The 17,011-nt window shown below is 34.9% G+C and overlaps 1 protein-coding gene and 1 non-coding gene across 2 annotated transcripts in view; both read right to left on the bottom strand.

Annotated features, from left to right (window-relative positions):
* Positions 1-17,011, bottom strand: part of INPP4B (inositol polyphosphate-4-phosphatase type II B) — a 753,803-nt gene that overhangs the window by 699,602 nt on the left and 37,190 nt on the right. The window lies entirely within an intron of this gene.
* Positions 8,433-8,538, bottom strand: LOC122238204. Its single transcript, XR_006217166.1, has one exon. It is a non-coding gene; the product is annotated as a U6 spliceosomal RNA (small nuclear RNA).

Here is a 17,011-nt window from a genome sequence, read left to right as displayed (position 1 = left end):
TGAGGTGGAAAGTAGCTGAGAAATATATAAAGAAATAAAACACAATGAAAGAACTGAACCTGCTCTTGCGCTAGAAGTCAGCAGGACATGAATAGTGGAAAAAGGATGCTAAACACAGAGGGTAAGTAAAAGACTGCCATAGCAAGGCTAAAGAGACGCCCACTCCCTGGTCAAGGTACAGAGGGCAGAGCCACCAGCAGCTTAACATTTATAACAAGGCCAAATAAAATAAAATAAAATAAAATAAAATAAAATAAAATAGTGAAATAAAATAAGATAAATATATATATAATACATATATATATATATATAGAGAGAGAGAGAGAGAGAGAGAGAGAGAGAGAGAGCGCAGCTCTTTCTGAAAATTTGAATAATTGCTACAGAAGCTAGATTATTGCTGTTGAAGTAGGCACTTATCTATTCTGGCATTTATGAGTTATTGACCTAAGAGGGAGCTTTCTGCTCATTTACCCTAGAATACAGACTATCAGTTTTTAAGACCTATCCATGTACAGAGAGTTTCTAATAAGTCTCTTTATTCAGGAGAAACCTGTGTGAAAAAAACAGATATACATGGCTGAGACAAAATGTGGAAAATAATATTAGATCCTTGCTGATACCATAAAAAATTATATATGTATTAAAGAGCTAAATATAAAAGACTGAATTATAAAATTTTAAGGTAAATTTAAATATAGATGACCTGTACTATTAAATATGAATAACAATTGGAAATAAAAAGACGTGTGGAAAAACAGCAGCAACATAAAAGAATGACAACAACAACAAAAAAAAAACTTTTAGACTAACTTCAGAGAAAAATAAATAGGAATTGAGATTATTTTCATCAATGATGTTCAAGAATACAAAAAGCTAGTATTTATTTAAGGATTACCACATGCCACGTTCTGCTCTGAGAGCTTTACATGCTTAATCCAATTTAATCCTCCTAATATTCTTATAAAAGAGTAAAGATTTTTTCCTTCCCTTAGATGTAAAACCCTAAATTAAAATAATTAAACATTTCTAATGTACACGATAAGTGACCAATCCAAAATGTGTACCTAGGCCCTCCCTCTCCAAAACTTATACTCTTAGCTTTATACTATAATGCCTTTGGAAACATAGCACCTATAAAACAAGAGTCTGTTGTAATAACCAAAGCACCAAAAAAGTTTCTACAAATGTTAATCAGGTTACCAAAAAGAAAACTGTTAGATAAAGTCAAGAAACTTTTCCAGAGCAAAGAGACAGTAAGAAAACAAAAGACCTATGAAAAGAATGGGGGAGGGGGTGGAACTACATTTGAGTGCCTAAAGTTCTAGAAAGTGAAAACAAAAAAAGATGTGTTTTCACATGAGAAGAAATCATCAAAAATCCCAGCCCAAATAATAATAAAAGAAAAAAATCTAAATATACTTTCATGCCATTTTATAACCCCCAGCATAGAGAGAGTATCTTAAAATATGCTTTCAAAGTGACAAAAATGAAAACAAAATTCATGAAAAATAAATGACAATATGTCATTGTCCTAATTAAATGCTAGAAAATAAATTTAGAGCAATGCCTTCAAAGTTTAAGGAGAAAAAAATTGAACCTAGATTATATATTTTCAAATGTGGGGCAAAACAAATATATTTTCATATACTCATAAGCTCAGTTATTTTTTTATCACATCCACCTTTCAGAAGAAATTGCTTGAGGATAGCTTCATCAAAACAAGAATGGTAATCAAGAAAGACAAAGATATAAGCAAGAACAACAATAACAGCAGAAATAAACCAGAAGCACAGTGAAAGAAAATCTTAAGACAACAGTGATGTAGCAAGCCTAGAAGGCAATTGGTTTTAATTGGAAGAGTAAGACACTGAACCACCAGTAAAAAAATCTCACAGAAAATGGAATAGATTTCAATCAATATAAAAAAATAAGTCAGAAGAGATCAGCACTGCGACTTACAAAAAAAAAGTTTTTCAATATTACTAAAGGGAGGTAAAAAGGAGAAGGAGGAACACAGACATTAGGAAAAACAGAAAAAAAATCTACAAGAAAGCTATTTGTTACATACATAAGGCAAACCAAAATGTGGCATGATTTTGAGCAGTTAGTGGAAGATAATGTAACAGTACTACTCATTTGACCTTGATGCTAGATTGATTCAAGTAATGTAACAGGTGGGTAGCTGGGCCATGAGGAAGGAAAAGTAATCTTACTCATCATCTTTAGAACAGACATAGAGCTAACGTTTGAAAGAATTGATTATGGTTTCAGAATGGAACATAAATGCTATCTAGCAGATAGAGCTAACAGAAGTTGGAAGACAGAAAAAGTGTGGAGAGGAAGAGAGGTCTAATATCCTCCCAGTGCACAGCGAGGAATAAGGAGACCCCATCTAAAGACTAGGACACAGGAGTAGAGATTAAAGTGCATTATCAGAAGTTATACACATGCATAATTGAAGAACTTTTCTAAATTAGATAACTATTCAAAATTGAAAAGAAGGAGGGAATTGTGAGGAGGACATTATTTATATAAATGAGATAATCTGCCATATTTTACAGTGAGAAGTAGAAATAACATCTAACGTTGACTAATCAATTAGTGTTTAAATATTTGTTTAAAATTATAGCATTAACTAATAGAAGAGCCAAAATCAAAAATGGTTTAAATGGTTAAAGTGTATCTGAGCAGGGGGTTGGGGACTGTGAGAGACCGGCTGGTGCTTTTCTTGATGAATCTGTTGGTACTTACTAGACTTTACCCATGTGCACATAACACACTGGTAATTTAAAATAAAAAAAAATGAGTAATTAAAAAAAAAAACAACAAAACCAGGGCGCCTGGGTGGCTCAGTCGGCTGAGTGTCCGACTTTGGCTCAGGTCATGATCTCACGGTCTGTGGGTTCAAGCCCCGCGCCTGGCTCTGTGCTGACAGCTCAGAGCCTGGAGCCTGCTTCAGATTCTGTGTCTCCCTCTCCCTCTGCCCCTCCCCCACTCATACTGTCTCTCTCTCAGAAATAAATAAACATTAAAAAAAATTAAAAAAAAACACAATAGATCCTAAGACTAGGATCAATGCCCATTGAAATATCATCCTATAACATAAAGAAATTTTCAGATTCAACCTCTATTAAATGCTTTACAACCAATATTGCTTATAGATGCTACTTATAAAATCTCTTGATTCTCTTTTCCCCATGTATATTTCAGGATCACTTTCTACCCATTTGTATCTGAAATTCATTAGTCCCAATATATTTTAAATAGTCCCAATATATTTTAAATAATTATTTGCATTTTTTGCTGATTTTAAACATACATATAAAAAAGTATGTGCATCATGGAAAAAATGGGCAATTCTAAAAAATATATAGATCAAACAATCATAATCTACTTTTCAGAAACTAAATTGTACACCCGAAACTATTATTACACTGTATATTAACTAACTGGAATTTAACTAAACACTTAAAAAAAAAAAACTCGTTTAAATAGAAAAAAAAAAGGAAGCAGTTACTTTTGATACTTATCTTCAATTACCTTCACTGTTAAACATAACTAAAATCATAATACAATTAATGCTTTGCATTCTACTTACAAAAATAATATATAAAATTTTCCATGCTATTATTATTCAAATGTAATTTTTAAAATAAATGTTGATGGATTATAAAAATAGTACATAACAGGGGCACCTGCGTTACTCAGTTGAGGCTCCAAGTCTTGATTCCAGTTCAGGTTATGATCCCAGCATTGTGGGACTGAGCCACAAGTGGGGCTCTGTGCTGAGCATGAAGCCTGCTTAGAATTCTCTCCCTATCCCTCTGCTCCCCTCCCCCACTCATGCTTGCTCTCTCTCTTAAAATTAAAAAAAAAAAATAGTATGTAACAAATATACAGAAGTTAGAAAATAGAGAAAAGCACAAAAAATAATGATCCTTTATAATTCTATAGTCTAGAGATACTCAGTTTTAATTCCTCCCACCTTTGCTCAGTATATACAGGGTGTGTTTTAACAATTACTCTAATCTATTGTAAGTGGAAGTTTGTTTCCTGCTTTTGTTTGTTTATCTTGAGAGAGAGAGTGAGTAGGGGAGGGGCAGAGAAAGAGGGAGAGAGAGAATCCCAAGCTCGCTCCGCACCATCAGTGCAGAGCCCGACATGGGGCTTGATCTCAGGAACCCTGAGATCATGACCTAAACCAAAATCAAGAGTCAGATGCTTAACTCACTGAGCCATCCAGGTGCCCTCCTGCTTTTTTCATGATAACAAAGACTATTCCCTTTGTACACCAACTTCTTCATAAATATTTTTGCATTTTATTATCGAATTGTAATTAATTCTTGTCCCATTATTAAATAGTATTAAATTCTTATCCTACTATTAAATATTCTTGTTCTTCTAATTTGTCAATCATTCAAATTGGAAATAATGATTCAATGAACCCATTTGTGCATAAAATCTTTTCCTCTTTTGGATTATTTTCATCATTTAAATTCCTAGAAGTACATATACCATCTCTAAGAGGAGTACAATAAATTTAGACTGTATAAAGATCATTCTGAGTACAATAATTGAAAAAGCATGTAATTTAGATGAAGGTGAAGTGATTCCTTGACTTATGTAAGATGTTGCTGCATAATTAAAAATGAAAAAAGAGTGGGGTGCATTCTTTTCACATGCCCTTAAAAATCAGTAAGAAAATACGATGCCTTTTAGGTTGAATGTACACACAGAAACCTTAGAAACAGCTATCTCCTTTCTCTCAAAAGTGAGTAATAATTTATACCAGGCAAACAAACAACTACTGGTTTCGTTCCTTTTATGGCCAATGTACCTCCATGGAAGGCAGTAGAGCAGGTAAAGATTCTCAGTCAACTATAAAGTTCCAGTGCTTATTTACAAGGCTGATAAAAGAGTTGCTTTAACAAATCATGCTTCCTCTCTGATCCTAATGACATCAACTTAAGAGAATGGTGATATAATGACAATTGGATCACTAGAAATTGCAGGATCATATTTTCAAGATATGACTGCCATTTATACGCAGATCTCTAAAGGGAAAGGAAGAGATCCACTGACTTCCATAGATCTCTTAGTGTTTTAATTTCTAAAGGCAAAACATTGATTACTTTTGTCACATTAGCTGGCATATGACCCTGAAAATACCATCGGATGTTAGTAATATGATATTTATATTTGTAGGAACTAGTATTAATTACCTAGATGTTAAATTCTGGGAGTCTCTGAATGCAAATGAAAACCACAATGAGATATCACCTCTTACCTGTCAGAAGGGCTAAAATCAAAAACATAAGAAACAGCAAAGGATGTGGAGGAAAAGGAACCCTCATGTACTATTGGTGGGAATGCAAAATGGTGGGACTACTACGGAAAACAGTATGAAGCTTCCTCAAAAAATTAAATACATGATGTACATTAAGTACATATTTGTCAGTACTTCCACTACTGGGTATTTACCCAAAGAATATAAAAAGACTAATCTGAAAAGACATATGCACCCCTGTATTTATTTCAGCAATATTTACAATAGCAAGATATGAAAGCGACCCAACTCCATCAATAGATAAATGGATAAAGAATATGAGGTACCTATATACAACAGAATATTAGCCATAAAAAAGAATAAAATATTGTCATTTGCCACATGGACGGATCTAGAGAATATAATACTAAGTGAAGTAAGTCAGTCAGAAAAATACAATTAGCACATGATTTCACTCATATGTGTAATTTAAGAAACAAAACAAACAAAAAAAAGGGAAAAACAAAAAAACAGACCCTTAAACATAGAAAGCGAACTAGTGGTTACCAGAGGGGTGGGGGGTGGGGGAAAGGGTGAAATAGGTGAAGGGGATTAAGAGTACACTTATTGCGTTGAGCACTGAATAATGTACAGAATTGTTGAATCACTATATTGTACACCTGGAACTAATATACCACTATATGTTAATTATACTGAAATTGAAAAAACAAATAATTTTTTTAAGATTTAAAAAAAATTTTTTAATGTTCATTTATTTTTGAGAGAGAGACAGAGTGTGAGTGGGGGAGGAGCAGAGAGAGAGGGAGACACAGAATCTGAAGCAGGCTCCAGGCTCTGAGCTGTCAGCACAGAGCCCGATGCGGGGCTTGAACTCACAGACCGTGAGATCATGACCTGAGCTGAAGTCGGATGCTTACCGACTGAGCCACCCAGGTGCCCCAAATAATTTTTTTTTAATGTTGAGAGTCTCTCTTAGTATTTCCTCCTTAGTACTATGCATGAGATTTCTTAAATGCCCATTAGTGATTAAAGGTGTTTGCATAGTTGTGATGACACAAGATAATGGAGAAAGTAAAAGACAGCAAATTATTCCACACTGGAATAAGTTACCAAGTGAGTATTTGAGGGCCCAGAGTCTGTAGAGCAAGTCACTTTGAGAATCTGAATGATCCATATACCCAGAAAATAAATTTAATGAAGAACATGGTGGAGGAAAAATTGTACAGAAATAAAGATGGAAAGGTTGACCAGAGACAGATAACAAAGGGCCTTGTACACCAGGTTAAAGTAACAAAATATTATTGAGGGTATTTAAACATGAGATGTCATGATAAAGAACACTCTACCTGGAGAACAAGGAAAGAACTGATGAAGAAAAGAGGTTGTTGCAGTAATCTAGGCAAGAGATGATAATAGCCAAAATTAAGAATTAGAAGCTGGATGGTGTTATGGGCTAAACTGTATTCTCTTCAACTCTGTTGAAACTTTAACCCCCATTACCTCAGCATATGACTACATTTGGACATAGGGCCTTACAAAGGGGTGATTACATTAAAATGAGGCTGTTACTGTAGGTCCTAATCTAATCTGGTGTTCTTACAAGAGAAATACAGACACACAGAGAGACATCAAGGATGTGTGCATACAGATGTCCACCATAGGAAGACACAGCAAGAAGGTGGCAGTCTGCAAGCCAAGGAGAGAGGCCTCAACTCTGATATACCTTGATTTTGGGCCTCAAGCTTACAGAACCATGGGAAAATAAATTTCTCATTTTTAAGCCACTCAGTCTGTGATGTTTTGTTACATCATACAGCAAATTAATAGAGATGGATATAAGAGAATGGATCTGAGAGATATTTAGAAGTCAAAAATTATAAAATTCAGTGACTAGACATGAGGTTTAATGAAGATGCAGAACCACAGTAACTCCACATAGTGGAGCCATTTTCCAAGGCAGGGACTCCAAGGGGAGGAACAGGATGGGCTAAAGGTCATAAGTTGAGCTATGGATCTGTTGAATTCTTCATAATTATGAGACATCCAAGTGAAAATATAATTATGGATTAGACAATTAGATATTTATGGATCTGGAAATCAGGAAGTTTGGCTGGAGAAATGGGGTGGGACTCATCAACATACAGATGAATGAAGACCTGTTGGAGACAAGAGAACCATTGCTTCAAGCTGGTGACTTTAAGATATGAGAATATAGAAATGAAACAGTATATATTCACAGATGGTTCTATCCTCCCCCAGCAAAGATCACTAAGTGTTGCCTCTTAGCACTTGAGGCCAACACTTGAATGTCTACCCAGAACACATTACCCTTTTTTGAACAGGACCCTATTTTGGTTCAGGTTTCAAGCAGTAAAGGGCCAAGCCCTAGGAAATAAATCATGATTGGTTCATGGAAATCATTGCAATCCACCTTCCCTTTGCCAGAGAATATTTAGTAGACATTTGACCTATTCATTTCCAGTGGCAAAATATCTGAAAAAAATTTTATTGATAAAAATAAAAGAAAAACATATACAAAGACATTTACCTCTTTTTTCTTGAATTTGAGGACTGCTGAAAAAATGTCATATTTGGTATAGTGGCAGCCACATTGTGAGAATGAGGGAAGGTCAACAAAATCAAAGAAAAGACTCCCCAGAGGTCTGAAACTCTACAGTTCCTAAAGCAATCCTGGAATCACTTTACCACTTCACTTGTCTTGAGAGAGAAATAATCCCGCATTGTTCATTCCACTTTAATAAGTTAAGTTGTACAACATGATGATTTGATACATGTATATACTGTAAAACGGGGACCACAATCAGGTTAGTTAACACCTCCATCATCTCATATACTTACCTTTATTTGGTGATAACATTTAAGATCTACTCTATTAGCAATTTTTATGTATGCATAAAACCATGTTCTACATTAGATTCCCAGAACTTATTCATCTCATAATGGAAAGTGTGTACCCTTTGACTACCATCTCTCCATTTCCCACAGTCTCAGGCCCTGGCAAACATCATCCTACTGTTTCTGAGTTTGGCTTTTTTAGATTCCACATGTGAGATGACACAGTATTTGCCTTTCTGAGTCTGGCTTATTTCATTAGCATAATGTCCTCCAGGTTCATCCACGTTGTCACAAAATGCAAGATTTCCTACTTTTTATGTCATCCTTGCACAGAGGCCATGTTAATCTTCTCTGTATCATTCCAATTTTAGTATATGTGCTGTTGAAATGACCACTTCTTCTTTTTATGTACACATACAATGGAATATAGATACAGATTTATATAGATGATATAGATATAGATGTACACAATACACACACACATATACACATACCACACTGATACTTTAGTTGATTCCGTGCTGTGGCTATTGCATATAACGCTGCATTGAATATGAGGATGCAAATATTTCTTTGAGCTAATTATTTCATTTTATGGAAGGTATCTTGAAAGTGCAGGCTAAGACAACAACTTGCTCTTCCTATTAAAGCTAAGAGCCTCTAGCTTTTAGTCTGGGGGTTCCTAGTTCTTCTTTCAGTTTCTACTTAGAAAACAGTGATGATTTAAAAGATAGCATGGGCCACCCTCTGTGTGCAAAAATGATAAAATTGAATAGAGTAATTAGTAGGATATAAGATAGAAAACATCAAGAGCTAGTAATTTAAAACATTTTATACAATATCGGGGCGCCTAGGTGGCTCGGTTGGTTGAGTGTCCAACTTCAACTCACGGTTCGTGAGTTCAAACCCCATGTCAGGCTCTGTGCTGACAGCTCAGAGCCTGGAGCCTGCTTCATATTCTGTCTCTGTCTCTCTCTCTCTCTCTGCCCCTCCCCTGCTTGTATACCGCCTCTCCTCCCCTCCCCCTCTCTCAAATGTAAATAAACATTTTATGCAATATCAAAACTTTAAATGGCTTTTTACAACAGTCATTACTTAAGACACAATATAATTTCAAGTATACATTCATTTAATAATCATATAGTAGATGCTCAATAAATACTTTTGATTTAATTTGATGTGAGAATCACATTGAACATTGAGAACAAAATCAAATTCTGTTTCCTCATATAAGAAAAACTCACAAAGGCTTTTCCTTGCATTATTTCATAAAAGAAATTTCTTAAAAGCCCAAATATCTCTACCACTTTACTTTTTTTTTTCTACACAGAACCCTACAAAGCGACTTCTCTTCTGTGGTCTAATGCAGGAATAGAGATTAGAAATATGTCTCTGCTTTCCCAGGGGAATTCCAGCAAACCTTTTTTAAAAAGGATAATACCAATTTTCTTTAAGCATTGAAAAACATAGAAAAATGAAGCAAGCCTCTCAAATTTTTTTATGAAGTGAGTAAAACACTAATATTAATCTTGAGGATATGCATACTACTCAACACACACACACATACACACAAACACAAACTTCAGAGCAATTTCACTTTTGACTATCAATGTAAAAATACTAAAGATAATATTAGCGAACAGAATCCATTGATACTTTGAAAAGCAGAATAGTGTATCAGGACCAAATATGACTTTGAAGATCATTTGATATGAGAAAATGCATTAATACTATTTTTTTGAAGTTTTTATTTTATTTTATTTTTAATTTACATCCAAGTTAGTTAGCATATAGTGCAACAATGATTTCAGGAGTAGATTCCTTAATGCCCTTTACCCATTTAGCCTATCCCTACTCCCACAACCCCTCCAGTAATCCTCTGTCCTCCGTATTTAAGAGTCTCTTATGTTTTGTCCTCCTCCCTGTTTTTATATTATTTTATATTATTTTTCCCTTCCCTTATGTTCATCTGTTTTGTATCTTAAAGTCCTCATAGGAGTGAAGTCATATGATATTTGTCTTTCTCTGACTAATCTCGCTTAGCATAATACCCTCCAGTTCCATCCACGTAGTCACAAATGGCAAGACTTCATTCTTTTTGATTGCCAAGTAATACTCCATTGTATATGTATACACCATATCTTCTTTATCCATTAATCCATCGATGGACATTTGGACTCTTTCCATACTTCGGCTATTGTCAATAGTGCTGCTACAAACATTGGGGGCATTAATACTATTTAAAATAAATGTATCACTTTAACATATAAGTCAGATCATGTCATTTCTCTGTTCCAAAATCTCTGAAGACTTCCTGTTTCACTCAGAGGAAGAGCCAAAAATTCTTACACTGACCTAAAAAGTCTATATAATCTGGCAACTGTTGTCTCTGTCACTTCTCCCCTCAGTCATATGGCTCCAGACACACTGAACTTTGCTGCTCCTCAAACATTCCAGGAACATTCCTGCCCTAACATCTTCACATTATTATACTCTTTGTCTGCAAAGCTTCCAATACAAGCTTCCACCAAGTATCTGCGAGGTTAAGTCCCTCACCTCCTAAGATATCTTGCTTCAGTGTCACCTACACAATAAAGCTTATGCTGTCCACTCTGTTTAAAATTGCAACTCTCCTACTCTCACCCATGGTACTTCTGATTTCTTGCCTTACTCTGTGTCATCTCTTTTTCTCTAGCACTTGCTACAGCACTTCCGTATCATCTTCTGGAACTGAGTCAATGTACTTACATATCATCATTTTCATTTATTGTCTCTATCTCTCTCCTGCCATTATTATAAGCTTTTTGTCATTATTATAAGCTTTCCTTCACCATTGTATTCCATATGCCTACAATAGTACCTGGTACATAAGTTAGCTTTCAACAGATTTTCTTAAAATAAATGACCAAATGATTATTTAATACATCTGAAGAAAAGTCACATGGTATTCTCCATAGCCACTACAAAGTCATTTGACAAACAAATACACACTCAACTAAGTAGAAATTAGTGGCTAAGTCCTTAAAATCATTTACCTCAAAAACATTGTTAACAGAGGAAATACTGGAGGCATTCCACTACCATCAGGTACAAGGAATCCCACTATCACCACTAACCACTTAACTTCTATGGCCTGTATAAGCTGATTTGGTTAAAAATAGAAAAAAAATTATTTGTAGATAAAGATGGACAGAACAAATAGAACTATTTGTAGATAAGAGGATTATACAACTAGTGTGAAAAAGTCAAATGAAAAACTACCAAAATTAACATGAGCTTTAGCGAGTATCAGAATAATAAATTTTGTACATTTATTTGAAAAATTATTTCTAAGTATTTAATCTATTATGCTGTGCCCCTTTTGCTGTTACAGCTTTGACTTTCATTTCACTATATCTTTTAACTGATAAATATATATATAATCTACATAATGGAATATTATATGTATATTGTATATAATGCAATATTATTCAGCCATAAAGAAAAGGAAATCCCGCCACTTGCAACACCATGGATAAAAATGTGAAGTGAAATAAGCCAGACACAGAAATGCAAACACTATATGATCTCATTTATATGGGAAATATAAAAAAGTTGAACTCACAGCAAAGTAGAATGATGGTTGCCAAAAGCTCAGGGTGGGAAGAATGGGGAGATGTTGATCAAAAGGTACAAGCTATAAGATAAACAAGCCCTGGGGATCTAATGTACCGCATGGTGACCATATGTAATAATACTGTGTTGTATGCTTGAAATTTTCTAAGAGAATACACCTTAAGTATTCACACCACACACACATAAGAGGTGATGGATATCTAAATTAGCTTGATTGTAGTAGTCATTTCACAATGTATTATGTCATCAACTCATGTTGTACACCTTAAATATATACAATTTTCATTTGCCAATTATACCTCAATAAAGATGGAGGGTGAGTCGAAAATTAGTCTCAGTGGGCTAATATCAAGGCATCAGCAGGGCTGTATTCTTTCTAAAGGCTCTAGGGAAGATCCTTTTTCTTGCCTTTTCCAGCTTTTAGAAGCTTCCTGAATTTCTCACCTTATGGCCCCTGCCACGCTCAAAATGTAGGTGGTTGGTCAAGTCTTTCTGCAATCACATCACTCTGACTCTGACTCTCCTTCTGCCTCCTGCTTTCACTTTTAAGAACCCCGTGACTCTGGGGTGCTTGAGTGGCTCAATCCATTAAGTGTCTGACTTCGGCTAAATTCATGGTCTCACAGTTTGTGGGTTTGAGCCCCATGTCGGGCTCTGTGCTAACAGCTCGGAGACTGGAGCCTGCTTCAGATTCTGTGTCTCCCTCTCTCTCTGCCCCTACCCCACTCGTGCTCTCTTTCTGTCTCTCAAAAATGAATAAACATTTAAAAAATTTTTTTAAAGAACCCTGTGACTCTGCTGTGTTCATCCAGATAATCCACAATAATTTCTCTATCCAAATGTCAGCTGATTAGTAAACCAGATCACATCTGCTACTTGAATTCCACTTTGCCATATAATATAACATATTCATAGATTCAGGAGTTAGGATGCAGACATCTTTGGAAGACCATTGCTCTGCCTACAATACCCAGAGATACTTCTAGATATTTAAATGACTTTACATATGAAAGTTGGACTTTTTAATGGATGGTCATGGAACAGCTGAGTAGTCCTTGGGGGAAAAGATTAAATTAGATCCATGCTTCACATAGTACAACCGGATAAACTCCAAATGGATCAAAAGATTTAAATGTAAATAAATGAACCATAGATATATTAAAGAATGGCAAATGTCTTTAAAACCTCATGGTAAGACCTTTCTTATTATGACTATGGTGGACAGACCTTAAAGTGATCACGATCATCCCTGACTCCTGGTATTCATGTCTTTGTGAAAATCCCCTCTAGGTCAGTATGGATGGACCAACGACTTGCTTCTAACCAACAGAATATGGCAAATATCATGGGATTTATATAATTATGTCTCAGTCTGGTTATATAAGAGTGCAGCATCAATTTTGATAGTCGCTCTCCCTCTTTCCCTCTCTCACTCTTTCCCATCCTGTCTTTTTCAAGAGTCCAAGAATCCTACAGAGGAAAAGAAATTAATTCTGCCAGCAACTAGAGGGTGCTGGGAAGTAAATTTTTCCAGTGTTAAGTCTCCAGATAAGAACACAAGAACACAGTCCGGCCAATACATTGATTGCAGCTTTGTGTGAGACCCTGAGCAGAGGACCCCCTACACTGAGTAGTTCCCAGACTTTTGACCCACAGAAGCTATAAGATAATAAATGTATGTTGTTTGACACTGCTAAATTGGTGGTAATTAGTTACACAACATAGAAAACTAATACAGTGGCTCAACATTTGAAATACATAGGAAAAATAAATTTTACTACACAAATAAAAAGACTTGAATATTACAAAGCAAACAAAGCAAGAGATAGATATACAAATATCATAATTAAAAGACAAGAATACATAAGCAAAGTCAAAAGTCAGTTGATTTTTTAAGTAATTATTAAATGATAATCTCCTCAACAGATTAAGAATTCTCAGAAGTCAACAAGAGAAAGATCAATCTCTCAGCAGAAAAATACCCAATGGACATGAACAGATAGTTTCCAAAGAAAGAAATGCAAATGACCCTTCAATATATTAAACAATACTCAATGTCATTTATTTAAAAAATTGATTAAAACTGTACTGGGATACCATTTATACCTGGCAGACCTGTTAAATTCCAAAAGGTCTAATGAAACATTGTATTGGTGAGCATAAAAGAAACATGCACTCTCACAGGCTGCTGGTATAAACTGGAAGGCAATTTAGTGGTCTCAATCAATATTACAAATACATATGCTTTTGATCCAGCAATTTCACTCCTCAGAATTACCCTAAAGGGGTACTCACATTCATATGAAATAATGCCTTTCAGAACCATTTGTAATAAGATTAAAAACCTAGTATCTATTAATTAGAAACCTATTAAATTATGGCACATCCATTCAATGGAAGGCAGCGCAGCTGTAAAATGATACTGAGGTCTTCATTACTGATTAGGGCAGACTGGGTTACTATTCACCAGTTATTCTTAACTCCTGCTGCCTCTCCCTGCAGGAGAATTATACATACGCAACCCTTTTGAACCTGAGGAAAGATGTGACTTGATTTGCCCAATGAAATGTGGGTATATATGTCATGTATTACTTCCAGACAGAAGATTTAAGAGCCAGCACGTAGTTTACCATGCCTTTTTATCCCTCTGCCATTAGTCTAGCACTGCTCCAACTAGATGTTGCTCAATCAGCCTGGATTCTTGAGAGGCAATGACCTGAACCAAGGCTAGAGGTGACTCACAATAGACACGCAGTGTGAGTGAGATATAATTCTATGCAGTTTTAAGGCATGGAGATTTTAAAATCAACATGGTAATCTAGCCTGGCTGATGATACAGAAGAATATAAGTATGGCTCACTCTGCCTTAAAATAGAGAGGAAAAAAAGAACATGTAAATATAAGTGTGTACTAGCTCATACAAACAACAAATCTCTGGATGTTTTTATCTATTACGGCCAATTGGGAACTGGGCAAACGTGAGACAGGGTTGAGAGAGAGACTTTCAATAGAATACACCTTTTTAAATCTTCTGACACTATATATGTACTAACTAGTCAAAATTTTAATACATGTTTAAAGAAAGAAACACCTATGTCTAAAACACATGTTGGCATAAAATATTAGGAAACAAGTTGAAAAGCTAGCTGGAAAACAAAAAACATGAAGTCTTCCTAGAGCTTGAACAGAAGCAATGGCCATCTTTCCAATGATGGATTTCTCCATAATTGTGCCTGCCTCTGACCATATTCATCTGGTAAAAAGGGGAGTGCTCCAGGAGGAACTACATGGGAAAACTGATAAATATGTAAAGTAGCATGAAGGGGAGTCTGGAGAATAGTGAGTTGCTAAAATGAGAAGGGTGTTTTTTCAGATGGAGAGGAGGAATCTTAGGAGAGAGACTAGTGACCTAATTATCAAACACCTGGACAGCTCATAGTTTGATCTGCATCCTTGGAAGATGTGGAGCCAGGTGAATTGAATGGAAAGTAAAACGGCAGAGAATTCAGAAGGCTTCTCAAATTGAAAGCTGGATGAAGATAAATAAGAAAATGACATAAGGAAAGCCTCTCAGGGCATTTATCACATACCTGTTTTAAGATCCAAAGAAACTTGCAGGAGGAACACAATATGCAACATTTAGTTAGAAATAACGCTTAATCCCAACTGTATGCTGCAGGAGCTAGAAGTTAGAGATTTTTTTTACTTGGAAATAGCCTTTGACAATGCAAACATAATCCTCATCATTCTCTATGTTTATCCAACTCATTCATAAACAGAACACCGGCAGAAATTGCCATGTAAGAATTTTTTTCAGAATGATTTTTTAATGTTGTCAAAATATTTATTGGGGCGCCTGGGTGGCTCAGTCGGCTAAGCGTCCGACTTCAGCTCAGGTCATGATCTCGCGCTCTGTGAGTTCGAGCCCCGCGTCGGGCTCTGTGCTGACAGCTCAGAGCCTGGAGCCTGTTTCAGATTCTGTGTCTCCCTCTCTCTCTCTGACCCTCTACCGTTCATGCTCTGTCTCTCTCTGTCTCAAAAGTAAATAAACGTTTAAAAAAAAATTTTTTTTTAATTTATTTATATAACTCACTAAAATGGTGAAGATTTTGAAAAGCAAAGAACTTCAAAATGAAAAGCATCAATATCTTTTAATATGAGACTACAATGCCTAAGCAGTACTAATATTGTTATCCAAAATATTTGTGGATTTCTTAACATTATAAGAGTATTCAAAAATTAAAAATCAAATATTCAAATTGATTAGTGAAGAGGACACAAGGAATTTTAGTTTAGTTTTTTTTTACTTTCAAAAATATTTGTATATGAAATGATTTCACCAGTTGTCCTGCATTAAAACCTTATTACTAAAGAAGGAAATTTTAATCTTATCAGTAAATGGATTTTTATCAGTAAAAGGTGTTCTGGAATCTAGTGCATGATCTAGGAATTTTAAAGTTAAAAGAGCATAAATAGGAAAGTGGTCTATATTTTAATTTTAAGGAAAAAGTGTAAAACTTTTAAGATTCTCAAACATAATAATATTCTTTCACATTTAATTTCCATTTATGTCACATTACATGTTTAATAGGAATAAACAGCAATGCTAAATTTTAACCATGACTTTATATTGCCTTAATACATAGTAATTAATGTTAATTTAACTCTCTGAAAAAAACAAAGGTCTTCTAAAAATCCAGCTGTTCTAAGCACTCCAGAACTCCATTAGTCTGTAACACCTTCAATATATGAAGGACGAATGTTTGATCTTTTAATATATTTCTTACCCATCTCCATATATCTCTATAGTAATAGGTACCAGGAACTACCTACTTGGTGTAAATGTCAGTTACTAAGGATGGATTCATACACTGAATTTCCACTATAAACTATTAATAATATACTGTCATTGTGTGAAGAAAGTACTGGCTCAAATACAAAGAAAAAAGTGTACCAACATCCTAGAATATATACTAAAACGTATTTAAAAGTGGTGAAGTTTGCACCAAATTATCTGTGTTCCTCCTCTGTATGCTCCTTACGACTTATATTCCTGTATCAAGACTCAGTTGAACTGTAGTTGATGACTCTGAAAATATGTGATTTTTACCATTTGTTAAAAAACCCTACAGGATATAGCATGACCTTGCTCTTAATAAGAATTTATCATCAAGTTGTACAACAATGTGCATGTACTTAATACTACAGAACTGTATACTTAAAAAATGATAAAATTTTTAGAATAAGTTTTGT

This window comes from Panthera tigris, chromosome B1 (genome assembly GCF_018350195.1).
Source record: "Panthera tigris isolate Pti1 chromosome B1, P.tigris_Pti1_mat1.1, whole genome shotgun sequence".
Lineage (NCBI taxonomy): Eukaryota > Metazoa > Chordata > Mammalia > Carnivora > Felidae > Panthera > Panthera tigris.
The sequence above is the reverse complement of the archived record's forward strand: the minus strand, read 5'-3'. Positions and strand labels throughout refer to the sequence as shown.